The sequence below is a fragment of the Peromyscus leucopus genome, chromosome 4 (genome assembly GCF_004664715.2).
Source record: "Peromyscus leucopus breed LL Stock chromosome 4, UCI_PerLeu_2.1, whole genome shotgun sequence".
Lineage (NCBI taxonomy): Eukaryota > Metazoa > Chordata > Mammalia > Rodentia > Cricetidae > Peromyscus > Peromyscus leucopus.
This window is the reverse complement of record NC_051066.1, coordinates 127,502,469-127,515,932: the sequence shown is the minus strand read 5'-3', so window position 1 is coordinate 127,515,932 and position 13,464 is coordinate 127,502,469. Positions and strand designations below refer to the sequence as shown.

At 47.8% G+C, this 13,464-nt stretch overlaps 1 pseudogene; it reads left to right on the top strand.

Moving 5' to 3' along the window:
* LOC114705582 overlaps positions 1–13,166 on the top strand; it is a 28,476-nt pseudogene extending 15,310 nt beyond the window's left edge.
* Positions 13,167–13,464: the final 298 nt, after the last annotated feature.

The following is a 13,464-nucleotide window of genomic DNA, read 5'->3' as shown; positions in this document are numbered from 1 at the left end:
TGAGAGTGCCAGGATCCGCTAGCCAGCCAGGCTCCTAGCTTGCGTGAGGCAAATCCACAGGGTTATGGATCAAGGATCCCAGAACGTGGTGTCTCCACGAGCGGCTTACAGAGTTGGAATGGCACAGAATCCTTGAACAATAGATTCTTTGAAACTTGCAACTTGGAAATAACCATCTTAGGGTGAGAGTGTCAGAACATTCTATCTGAGTCTAGAGGTGGATGTGAAGCATTTATTGAGTGGTTACTATGCTCCAGGCACTGTGTACAAACATCAACCCATTTAACCCTGCAAAACACCCTGTGAGTTAGTAGCTACTAGAATCCCTACGGATAGGAAACTGAGGCACCTGAAGAGCATGCAACTACCAAGATCGCCTAGACAGCGGGGTAGGGCCCACAGTGGGCAAAGAGTGTTTTTTCGTTACTTTTTTTTTCTGTCATTTCTTTTGAGACAAAAATCTCATGTAGCCCAAGCAGGCGTCCAACTAGCTATGGAGTTCATAGCTAGATGACTCTGAACTTCTGATCCTCCTGCCTCCACCTTCCCATTTTGGGGATTACAGGCATGTACTACTGTACCACTTTTCATGTTGTGTCGTGGATCAAACCCGGAGTCACATGCATACTATGTGCTCTGGTTTGCTTCCTGTTGCTATGATAAAGCACTGACTGGAAGCAACTTGGCAAGGAAAGGATTTATTTGGCTTATACTTCCATGTCACAGTCCATCACTGAGGGGAGGCAAGTCAAGGATGCAAGGCGGAGGCAGGATGCCTGGAGTAAGGCTGCTCACTGGATCATTGTCTGGCTTGTTCTCTGGGCTTGCTCACTGGCTCAGCGAGCCTTCTTATAGAGTTCAGCCCCTCCTGCCTGGGGAGGGTGACCCCCACAATGGGCTGGGACCTTGTACATCAGCCGTTAATCAAGACAATCTCCATAGACACGGCCACTGGCCAGTCTGATAGAAGCAATCCTTTCATCAAAGTTCTCTCTTCTAGGCAGGCATCTTGCCAACTGAGCTACATCTCCAGCTCGCCAGGGTCTTTGAAGCCCAAGACATTTAGATTCTTGGACTCACTCCATAGGCAGCAGTCCCAACCCAGCCTTCTACATGATGGGTGTAGGAAGTGGGGTCCGCGGAGCTGAAGGGAGATTCCCCCAAAGACTGGGCTTAATGGACTCACTGTCAGTATTTGGGGAGAGAAATTAGAGTGAACAAAGAAAGGGCCGGGTCGGCAGGGATCTGCTGGTGGTCTATGGCAGAGAATGTGCCCTGGCCACTGGCTCCGCCACCGCCATTAGCTGTTACCTCTTTCTTCCCTCTCTTGTACCATCTTCCCAGGCTGTCCCCACCAGGCTGGAGGTCCTGGTTATACTGCTCACAAATTTTTAGAATTTGGCCTGTGAATCTGACTCCATGTGCTGCAGGCTTTCCTCATAGATGTGGGTTTTCTCTATGGGATGCGTACTCCGCAGGGGCTCAGCGTAGCCCCTCTGCTTGACTCACTGGGATCTTAGGCCAAGAGAGATGGGAGACAGGAACTGTGAGACAGGTGGCGGGGCACGGGTAGGTCAGAGCAGGGAAGCGACATGTTCATGATATGCCTGGAGATGAGCATCTGATATGGAGTTCTCAGTCCTTCAGCTATGTCTATCACATGGGGCTTGTCTTAGGAGTGGAGACCAGTAACCCCGGAAGGCTTAAGCCTGGGGCCCATGCTGGGGCCATGACTCTTAGATTTTGGTACCACATCCTCTGCCCAGCTGTTCTTCTCCCTTGGCATCTCCAAGACTTGCTTAAACTCTGTGTCATTGGGAAGTTGGCTGGACCACTGCCCCTTTCCCTTCCCTGATGGGCCTCTTCCCTCCTGCCTCAGTTCTGAGACTTCCGACCACAGAGTCTGTGTTCAAAGCCCAGGACTCTACAACCTTGAGCATGTGTCTGGGGAGGCAACCTGGAGGACGTACTGGAGCTGACTGTGACAGGCCAAGCACAGGGCCACATCTCAACAGAGGTGGGAGCTCTCCCCAGCCCAGTCACTGCCCGCTCCCTGGCCCTCTCAAGGCAGCATCTGGTTAGAACTGGGGCCTAAAGTCTGGATAATTGGAAACAGAATGACATCTCTGAGGACAGTCCCTAGATTCTCACAGAGCAGACAGCACAATTCTTCACAGAGGGGCTTGAAAGCCCTTAATTAAAGTTGCCATCGGAACAAAGACTCTGATGTAAGAGTTTGGACCCCACTGGAGCTCTGGATCCAGGGAACCAAGCTGCCCCAGTGTGCTGCACAAAAGCCCACAAGCCCCTGGGGAAGAAGGGGCTCTGGCCCTCATGAGGGATGAGCAGTGCCCTGCAGCAGGCATTCATCCGTCTTGTATCTGATGGCTCTTCTTGCAGAGAGAATTGGCCTTCACGTGGGATGAGGCTCCTGCTTGAGCTTCAGAGGCACCAGGCTCCAGGAGGCTCTAGTGTGTTGCTGGGGTGGGCTTTGCCTCCATTTCTCTGCTCAGTGTCCTTCACAGTAGGCTCCATTCTGAGTCTCTAAGGAAGCCGGATTGGCTGCATCAGGAAGCAGCCATCACTGGCAAGCTGTATTACACCGTGAGCGGCTGCCCTTAGGTTGTACTGTCCAAGAGCAGGAAGGGGTTCCACAAACAGAAGAGTTGAGGGGGCTGGATTCAAGGGCAGGACACCATCAAGTTTCCCGTGAAGGCACATCTGCTTGGCCGCCCTTGTCTTAACCATTACAGATGAGGCTTGAGTCCCAGAAATACAAAGCCACTCTTACTGTCAGGAAGAGGCAGGCAAGCACAGAGCCAAGCCTGCCTGGCATCGCAGCTCACCCTCCAAGTGCTCTGCCCTCCTGCCTGCCAGGCCACATCTGTTTGAACTTGGGGCATGGCACTGGGTAATTAGAAGGATGACATTGCCAAGGGGCCTTCCCTGACACCCTCTCTGACAGCCTGACACTTGGTGGCAGTGGCTTGAATTAAAGCCACACTCAGAGGAGACACATTTGGGGCTATCTGAGGAGACAGAGGAGCTGGGGGAAGGGGCAGCCGCAGCGGGTGTGGAGGACCTCCAAGCAAACAGGGACTACAGGAGGAAAATGCTCCATTCTCCCTGGGCTTCGTGGAGCTCTTGCGAAATCGTGATAAAGAACGTTTCTTTATTATGTGCCATGGGGGGTCTATTCTATGTCTTTTGTGTGCTTTAGCCTTGGTCTTTTCAACAGCTCCATGAAGCTGGTGTTGTTATTGATCCCCATTGTTGGGTTGTAGAAACTGAGGCATCATGTAGCCTCCACTCAGTTCTGAGTTCAATAAACTCCATGTTAGTCAACTTTCCAAAGATGTGGCAAAATACCAGGGGCAATCACCTTAAAATACAGAAATACTTAGTTTGACTTATAGTTTTAGTCCATGGTTGCTTAGTCTTGTTCATTTGAGCTTATTATGGACACTGTAGTGGATGGATGCATAGATAGAAGGGTGGATATAGAAGTAGTAAGATGGTTGGGTAGGTGGAAAGAATGATGAATAGGTGGAGGGGAGGATGAAGAGGTGGAGGGAAGAATGAAGAGGTGGAGGGGAGGATGAAGAGGTGGAAGGTTGGCTAGTTGTATTTTGCCTATGCAGTTTACTGGCTGGTTGGATGGTAACTTGGTAGATGGTTAGGAGGAAGGATGGCCATGTGGATAGGTGGTAGATGGTTAGGAGGAAGGATGGCCATGTGGATAGGTGGTAGATGGTTAGGAGGAAGGATGGCCATGTGGATAGGTGGTAGATGGTTAGGAGGAAGGATGGCCATGGGGATAGGTGGAGGGGGGGGTGGTAGATGGTTAGGAGGAAGGATGGCCATGTGGATAGGTGGTAGACAGGTTTGGGAGGTGGTAAGTGAGAGGACAAGCAGAAGGGTGAATTGGTATCTAGCTAGAGGATGGGTGGAATGGTGTTGAGAGAAACATGGATGATTGTCTCTGGCCTCTTGGCCACCTCTTCCCAGCTGCCTTCTCCAGTGGAAAAATTGAAAATCATGGGCCCTGGGAAGACATTCCCCTGTGTGGTCTGTTAATAGAGGCCCAGAAAGGCCAGCCGAGGTTGTCAGCTCACCCCATACCAGGACCCTGTCATTAGCCACATTCCCCCTACCCTACCCTAGAGCGTAAGTATGAGTTGGTGGCCACTGAGGGGCTAGGCCCCTCATTAAGCCTTATTAAGACCACAGAGGGAGAGCAGATCAGGAGGGGAACTTTCTCCAAAGGTCAGCAGTTGGAAAAAGAAGGCACTGCCATGCTCTGGGGAGGTCATCTGCCCTTGGAACGCTGTGAAGAATGTGGAGTGTTGCCTAGCCCATTCTGAGCCACCCTCATCTTGCAGGCTGGGAAACCAAGGGCAGCAGAAGACAAAAGAAGGGTGGACATAGAAGCCAGGGCAGAGCCAACCCTGTCCTCAGGCTTCTTGACTCAGACATTAGCCTTACCTTTCTGAGATTTATATCCTCTTGATCAGCAAGGGCAGGTTTCATATTCTAAAGCATTTTCTGATCATGAAGCTACTAGGCCTCCATTGGGCTGTTGTAGAGTCTGGGTTGGCATTCAGCATTGTACCAACTTCACAAGATGAACTGGAACATATTTTCTCTTCTTCTAGTATCTGGATGACAGCAATTAAAAAAAAAAAACACCCATTAAGCAGCTGCCATTGGCAGAACCCTGATCTAGATGCTAGGAATATGGAGTAGAGTGGCCAAAGTCCCCACCTCACAGGTTTCAGAAGGATTATAGACAGACACATTGATGAAAGATGATGAAGAAAATTAAATAATGACAGGAGATGTGCAGTGACAGAGGGACATTTTTTTTTTAAGAGATGGCCGAAGAAAGGTATCTCTGAGAAGATGATCATGGCCTGGGTAGTTAACTGTAACTAAACTCTGTTCCCCTTCACTAATACTTGCCCATGGACTATCTATATCCAGTATATATCGTCTATGACTCCATGACCTGTTCTTGCCATCTAGATGGGATCAGAACTGGATTTTACAGAACTGGGCAAACCTCTTCCATGTTCTCTTGTCTTCCCCTTGGCTGAATGCAAAGATGTGGCCCTGGGATGGAATAGCCACAACCGAGGGGAGCCCAGGTTCCTGTATCACCACCTGGAAGAGGGCCACTCATTGCCCTACCTTGTCTAATACAGGACTGAAAAATGCACTCCACAGCTGCTTGAGCCTGTAAACATTTCAGGGATTTTTGTCCCTTACATTTTATCATGGTGCTTGAAAGACATGTGGCAAACTGAGTCAGGACAGAACTGAGCTCAGCATGTTTTAGGGATAGAGAGGATGGTGAGAGCATGGTAAAAAAATAAACCCAAACAAACAAACAAAAAAAAAACAGAACAAAACAACAACAACAACAAAACCAAAATGGCATAAGAAGTAGAAAGGTATGATAGAGTGACCTTAGTCAAAAGTCTTGATTTTGGAGAAATGTCAACAGAGTGGGAAGGGGACACAAGCAGTGTAGAAATGGAGGAATACCATTCAATTCATACCTTGAAAAGAGCCCTCTGGCTGCTGGGGAGTGAGCTGGAGAGATGCAGCTGTAAGGTGACACAGCATGCAGTCCCATGAGGATGGGGACAACAGAAGGCATGGCAGAATGCATTCTGGACCAGCGTCAGAGGCTGGGCTGGTGGGTAGTCAGCAGAGGGCAAGGGCAGCTGCATATCCCAGAAACCATCAAACGAGTGCGTAAGATAGTATATGCTAACTGATGCTCCCGGGGTATCCTTCTAGTTCCTAGCTTCTCTTCCCAAAGAGCCTCTCAACCATGCTTATCTGACAACTTACGCTCATCTGAGGACCTTGTCCCACCTCTGTCCTAGCTGACTGGACCAGAGCTGGGTCCTTAGCTGATCATCCTTGCTGTCAGATGACAAAGCTTGCTTCACTCCTGTGGGAAGGGAACTGACACCCAGAGTTCTTTCTCCTCAATGAAAACCCAAGAGGGATGGGTGAGCCTAGAAACCAAGAAAGAATGTGCAGTTCAGTCACTATCCATTCACCCCATAGGCACACACAGATGGGGTCCCTTATCCATAGCAAGTATTCATTTAATACTTCTCCCCATTTCCCCAACCAGCCTCTATGTCCTGCAAGCTCCAGGAAGCCCTTCCACACTTCACAGGATCTGCTGAGGATCTCGGCCACCGCAGCCTAAGTTCCTGCTTATTGTGTGGCTTTTCCTGGGGAGATGTAAACACATCTCTTCACCTGAGATAGGGCACTGACAGTGGACTGAACAAGCAATTTCACTCGATTCTAGCTTAGCGAATCAGTGAGTTTATTGGGGTCACTTACAGAGCAAAGATGAAGGACTTACTTACAGAAGCATGGTGACCTACAGGCAGCTGTCATTGAGAAGCTCACCCCAGCATGGATGACAACTACATTCCTGGAACTCCATCAGGCTGTTTCACTGTTCATACACTTCCTTCTCATTAGCAATTGTTGCCTATATAACCTGGGGAGACCTGGTGTGAATCTTGTTAAGTTTCAGGAGCTTCCTAAGACTTGTGTGTTCACTGGCTTCCTAAGACTGCCTGAGTCTTAGCATCCCTCCAGGAAGGTATGTTTCAACTAGAATAGCTAGGCAGCCTCAGAGAAAAATTGCTATATAACAAGCTACACCCCCATTCTTCACCTCCTACTCCGTCCTTCATGTGAAGCAAGGCTCACTTTGTTCCAAGTGTCCATCATGGCAATGGCCCTACTTCAACTTAGAGAGCAGAACCAGTCCAGAGAAGAAGCCCCGCTTCTGTGCCTGCCATGCCAGATGTACACTTGCCCCTAGGCTACAGACATCTCCCAGTTGCCAGGGTCCCACTGTTGAAGCCAGTGGATGCTTCCCTCAACCCCAAAGGGACTGGAGCCTGCCTTCCTCCTGATTCTAACATCTGTAACACTTTCCCCGCATCCCAGAGCCCTCCCCTCCAAATTCCTCCTGCTTCATTAATAGTGTACACATAACATGAAAAAAATTCAGCTGTCTTCATCATTTTCCACATTAGCTGACAGCCGGCTTCCACATGTCTGGGGGATACCATACCTCCTGTGTATCCCCCTGCCATTCCAAAGTAACTACCTCAAATGAAGTCCAGTTGTTGAAAACCTTTGGTATTGGGGCCTCCACAGCCCTGTCCCCTGGGTCCTGCATGGCTGGCTGAAGGTTGACTCATGTCCCAGCAGACGTGGGGCTCAGGGCAGGACCCTACCAATCCTGGACCCAATCTCAGCACTATCATTCATGAATGGGGGGCCTCCATTTCCCCTGTGCTCTCCAGAAAGGGAAAGGATGTGCATTCTAGAGCAGATGGATCTGATCCAAAGGCCAGCTCTGCAGCTGTGAGTCACCTAACCTGTCTGAGCCTCAGTTTCTCATTTGTGAAGAGGCAGAAACAATGCAACCAACAGCTCAGCATTGTGACCAGGAGTCAAGAACACGGTGACAGTGAGGACAGTTGACCCCACACAGTCCTGCTGTGTGCCAAGCACTGAGCCAGGTCCCTCTCTGGAGCCCTGACCCACTTTAAAGACAGGGAATGGAAGGGCCAAGAGGTGAGGGGGTCTCCCCAAGGTCAAGAAAGGGACAGTGCAGGAGCAGAACCAAATGTCAGTATCCTGAGTCCAAGGCCCACCATGTGTCTGCATGCCCTGCTCATCCCCACTTGGTCTTGAATGTGGATATCAGAGACTTGCAGCTTTGCAGAGTCCCAGGCCCACTGTTCAAGTGATGAGTATCCGGAGGGGAGGGAGGGCATCACCAGCCACATCTAACACAGGTCTCGAATAAGAAGTCCCAAGCTGGAGGGATATGCACTGTCTCCCAGAGCCTCACTCTTGAGAGTTAGGTTTTTGTTGTTGTTGTTGTGTTGCTGTTGTTGTTGTTGCTGTTACTGTTGTTGTTGTTGTTGTATACTCAACTGCAAACCAAACTGACTGTTTGTTTGTTTGTTTGTTTGAGACAGGGTTTCTCTGTGTAGCCCTGGTTGTTCTGGAACTTGCTCTGTAGACCAAGCTGACCTCAAACTCATAGATATCTGTCCTGCCTCTGCCTCCTGAGTGCTGGAATTAAAGGAGTGCGCCACCACCACCTGGCCTCTTTCTGATAAAAGGAAAGACAGTTAAGTCAGTTTCTGATAAAAAATTCCAATGCATCTTCTACAATTTAGCTCAATTAGATCTTGATCAAACTAGCCATATTGACTTGGAATATTTATGTCTATAAATATTTATGTTTATAAAGACATCTAGTATTTAGATCACCCCTAATATTTGATCCAAACCTCTACTGGTTATATTGAAGCACTTATTCTGAGCCTTGCACTTTGAGTGGTAAAATTTTATCCTTTGCATAGCCATTTGAGGGAAGTATCATTTATTTCCATCTTACAGATGAAGAGGTTGATACAGGAGGTTAAATGATCTGTAAGAATAGGAGGTGAAGATTGAACCAGACCCCTGCTCTTTGGCTCTGTATGTGTGCCTTCACATGATTCTGTAGGAGGCTGCTGGCCTGCAGAGGAACAGCCATGGACCTCCCTCCTCTGACCAGAGTGGCTTCCATCCTAGGAGCTGGTACCACAGGTGCAAGTACGGCTGAGCCATTCAATCACCATGACAACTCTGGAAAGTCCTTTGCCTCCTCTATATTAAGACAGAACACACAGTATCTTCTGGAATTCTTCTGGAGAAAGAAGAAGCGATGAGCCTGAAGAAGTGACGTCCAGGGGCTAGAATTATTTTACTCCTATGACCACACCCCCAACCCAGTGTGAAGTGAGGAGTACAGGGCAGGAGCTCGCAGATTGCTCACTGGTGGCAAAGGAAAGCCAAAACAATATGAAAATGATGGGAAAGGACTCTTACAACCCCGCTGGTGATGGATGTCTCTGTGGGATGGTAGGTGAAATTTGTGGGTTTCCTGGCTGTATGAAGCCCTGATCTAGGAGCAGAACCACCGAAGCTTATCTGGGAGAGAGGCAAACCTGCCCACACTGTGTTTCAAAACATGTTTTGCTTTTAGAAAGTTAAACTCTGTATGAACAGAGAGAAAGGAGGGTGCTTAGAACTGAGGAGCCAGATCTCCCGTTGCACCATCAAAATCATGGAAGGCTGTGGTGATGCATGTCTGTAACCCCAGCACTTAGGAGACTTTGGAGACCAAAGCAGGAGGCAGGAGTTCAAAGTCATCCTCTATTGGCGAAATTATTAAGGCCATTCCACGTAGTTAAAAGGAAGATTTATTTAGTGGGTAACTTACAAATAAAGGGATAGGTAGGTCGTGGGGTCTGGGGAAGGTGTGTCACAGTCCAGCGGTGTTCTCTGGAGCTCTACTCAGTCAACCTCCACCGTCTAGGGTCCAGGAACAGAGAGAGAAAGCTGGCCCATCTTGGGTCTCCAGGGTCCTTCCTTGGCCCCACCTCGTAGGCGTGGCAGTTGCCGAAGCCTCAATGGGGTTGGAACTTCCAGATCAAAGCTGGAATGGCTACCCACTACAATCCTCAGCTACATTTATTAGGTCCATGAGTAGCCTGGGTCTCAAATGAGAGAGAGAGAAGGATAGAAAGGGAGGGAGGGAGGAATGGAGAGAGAGACAGGGAGAGAGAGAGAGAGAGAGAGAGAGAGAGAGAGAGAGAGAGAGAGAGAGAGAGAGAGAGAGAGAGAAACAGGAAAATGAGAGGGGAGGAGGAAGGAGAAAGGGAAGGAAAAATCAATAAAGAAAGATAAGATAGTGGTCAGGTAGAGAGAAAGCTGGTGACATTTTTGTGTGTTTGTTTGAAGTATTGGGGATGAACCTTGTGCGTACTATGTAAATGCTCTACCACTGAGCAACACTACCAGCTTCCAACTGTACTTTTTGAGAGGATGGGGATATGACCACCCTTCATTGTTCTCAGAATCCTGAATGTCATCTGAATCCTGCCTGCTTACCTGTCCCACTTTGAGCACGTTAAAAATCATTACGTATGTGCAGGCCAGTGTGACAAGTCTGTGTCTCTGGCTTGGGACTCAGGAGTCTGCTGAAGGTGGAGATCCCCGTTCTGATCCCTGTCCCTGTCCATTTCCTGTCCTTCCTGGCCCCATATTACAAATGAGAAAAAGGAGAGGCTAGAGGGTGAGGTCATCAGGACCTTCCCGCCAGACAGGGGTGGAAACCTTTCTCCCTTTCCATTCCCCAGCATCCTTCTCTGCCTGCCCACCTTATCCCAGCCCTCTCCCCCTTCCTGCTGGCCAGATTTCTTCATACACTTTCTCCCTAGGTCCTGAGTGCCCTGTTCTTCATTAACAAGACTTTGGGTATTTTTGTCTCTCTGAGTACTGTATTCTAGTGCCAGCAAATAACTTTAAATAGAAAAAATATGCCCAAAATTAGACTGGAAAACAGAAAATAAATAGAAAGGGGTTGGGCTGAATGTCAGCCTGCTTCTTGGACAGAGAGGGGAATGTAATTAACCACCTCAGAGCACCTGGCTTCCAATCAGAGGAAATGGGGAGTGGACACGCCATTCAGGGACTACAGGGCACGTCCACATGACTGGCAGACAAGGGTGGGAGGAAGGCAGAGGAAGATGGAATTTGGAGGGCTTCATGGTGCCTGTCCTGGAGGACTACCCAGCAAGGGGATTAAGGCTGGGGAAATGGGAAGGTTACACTTCAACTCTGGCGGTCATTGTGTCTACCTCCTAGGGTGCGATGGATTCTGTAGAGATGATTCATGCCCTGCTTAGATCATCTAAGTGCCCATCGCTGAGTGGAATTACAGGTTCATTCATTGCTCAGACATGGGGATACTGTGCAGAGAGTTAAGGGACTCTGTCTGAGTCCCCAGTGGACCATTCCCATTCAAGACCTATTGCAGTCACGTCATTTTTCTGTAAGTACAGTTTTAAGAGAAACTCTCTATCTTCCCCCCTATTCCTGATCTAACGGTTCACAGCTGCAGTGTGACTTTTCTGAAGGCCTAACTTAGGTCACAGGATTCCCAGCTTCAAAGCCTCAGTCCTGGGCTAAGCCCTCCTGGATAGACTCTGTGAAGGCTTCAAATTCCATCTTCCTTCATCTCCCTGTGATGGTTCTTCTTGTCAGCTTGACTGCGTCTGGAATCAACTAAGAGATGTGCCCCTGGGTGAGTCTGTAAGGTGTTTTCTAGAAACATTAATTAAGGATGAAGACCCTTTCTTGAGTGGGTATCACCTTCCATCTCTAGCCCATATATAAAGAGGTCCCATGCAAAAGCTTTTGCTTTTGCCTGCCTACTTCTACTTCCTGCTGGTGAGTGCATATACTCTGTGGCTGCCACTGATCCTGATGTCCATTGTTGACATCAGAACCTAGCTTTTTCTGCTTTTCAGCACATACTAAAGACCAGTGGCCCTCCAAGAATCCCCCAAGTCTTCAGCACCAGATTGGAAATGCTGAGGCTTCTAGCCTTGTAGACTGAGCAGCTGCCAGGCTTTCAGCCATTGTACAAACCAACTGAATAAATCCCCCTTTAATACAGATTGCTTCTATTGTTTCTTTCCTGTAGAGTACTAGTCAACTTCCTTTCATTCCTGCTTGCCAGCAATGTACTCCTTCTCCCTTGGTCCCTAACTGGTACCATCCTCTTTCAGGTTCCCCCTCACTGGCATCCAGGTGAGGAGAGGTGGCTAGTCTTATTGTTCTATAATAATTTGCCTATTATATGTCTCCATAGATCATCCCTTTCATGCCCCTTGACTACTTTCATCCTGCTTAACCCAGCAACACATGGAGAGTATGTCTCTAAACATCTACAGCTCTTGGAGAACACACACAGGTGTTTTCTGTGTGTATAATTTGAATTTGCAGACATGCTTCTTGGTAAAAGTCCTGGGCTTACCCTGGTTGTGCTCAGCTGATAAAATGCAGCAGTGTTTTTTTTATTTTTGTTTGTTTGTTTTTTTCTGACTGCAAAATTCAAAATGAGGCTCAAAAGTATTCATTTCATCTAAATCAGAGAAGGCAGACTAAGTGTTGAAGCTTTTGTTCAATGTGAAACAGATGATGAAATCAAATAGCCTTGGGAAAAGACAGAGGAGCTATGGGGCCCAGATAATGTTGAAGTATTCAGGTTAAACAACATTGAAGCAAATTGGGTGTTGAAGCACACAGCTCAAAATAGTCACGGCATGGCCAATGGTCTTTTGCACAGCGTAGAGGAGTTCCCTCTGGGTGTAACAAGGAAGAAATTGCTCAGTTCTTCTCAGGGCTGGAAATTATGCCAAATGGAATGACATTGCAGGTGGACTTCCAGAGGGTGAGTACAGGGGAGCCTCCTGTTTGCTTCACTTAAAAGGCTCTAAAGATATACAAGGAAAGAATGTGACATTGGCATATTGAAATATTTAAGAGCAGTGGAGCTGAAGTTAGAACTGGCTATGATCCACTACAAGAACTTACGGCCATGCAGCAGCCAGGTCTCTATGACAGACATGCAGATGGCAGAGGGTATAACAGCACTGGCAGAGGAGCTGGCTTTGAGAGATGAGGTGTGGTGTTTGTGGTGGAGATTACTGAGGCTATGTTGATTATAATGGCTATAATGATAGCTATCAGTTTGGTTCAGACAGATTTGGAAGAGACCTCAATTATTGTTTTTCATGAACATCTGGCCACAGATATGGAGATGGAGGCTCTATTTCCCAGAGTACAACACTGGACACAATGTACACATTACCTTACAAAGAACTACTGAGAATGACATTCATATTTTTTTCACCACTCAACCCTATGATAGTACATATTGAGATTGGACCTGATGGCAGATTCACTGGTGAATCTGTGGTTGGGTTTGCAAACTATGAAGGTGCTGTTGCTGTTCTGTTTAAAGACAAAGCAAATATGCAGCACAGATGTGTAGAGCTCCTCTTGAATTCCACAGCAGGAGCAAGCAGTGGTGCTTATAGTAGCCAAATGCTAGGAGGCACGGGTTTGTCAAATCAGTCCAGTGATAGTGGCCCAGCCAGACAGCAGCTGAATAGTATGGAGGTGACTAAGGCAGCCAGGGCAACATCAGTGAATATGACCAAGTTTTACAGGAAAACTCCAGTGATTTTCATTCAAACATTGCATAAGTAGCCAAGGAGCAGTGAATCACACTACTACAATAGGAAGTTGTGCATCTGTGTTCACGAATGGAATGAGAGGATGTCTAGCATGTTGGTGTGAGTGGTAGGTAAATGGGGAATGTAACTAATTTTGATAATTGATGTTCAGTAATTTTTTTAAAAGAAAGTAAACCTTTGACCTACTTTAACAGTTTTTGCAATCCAGCCCTGGGATTTATGTCTACTCTCATAAATGAACATTAGGATCACTTGAAGGACTAAGGTTCAATATTGTTGAACAAAGCAGTCACCTAGGATGAAGATA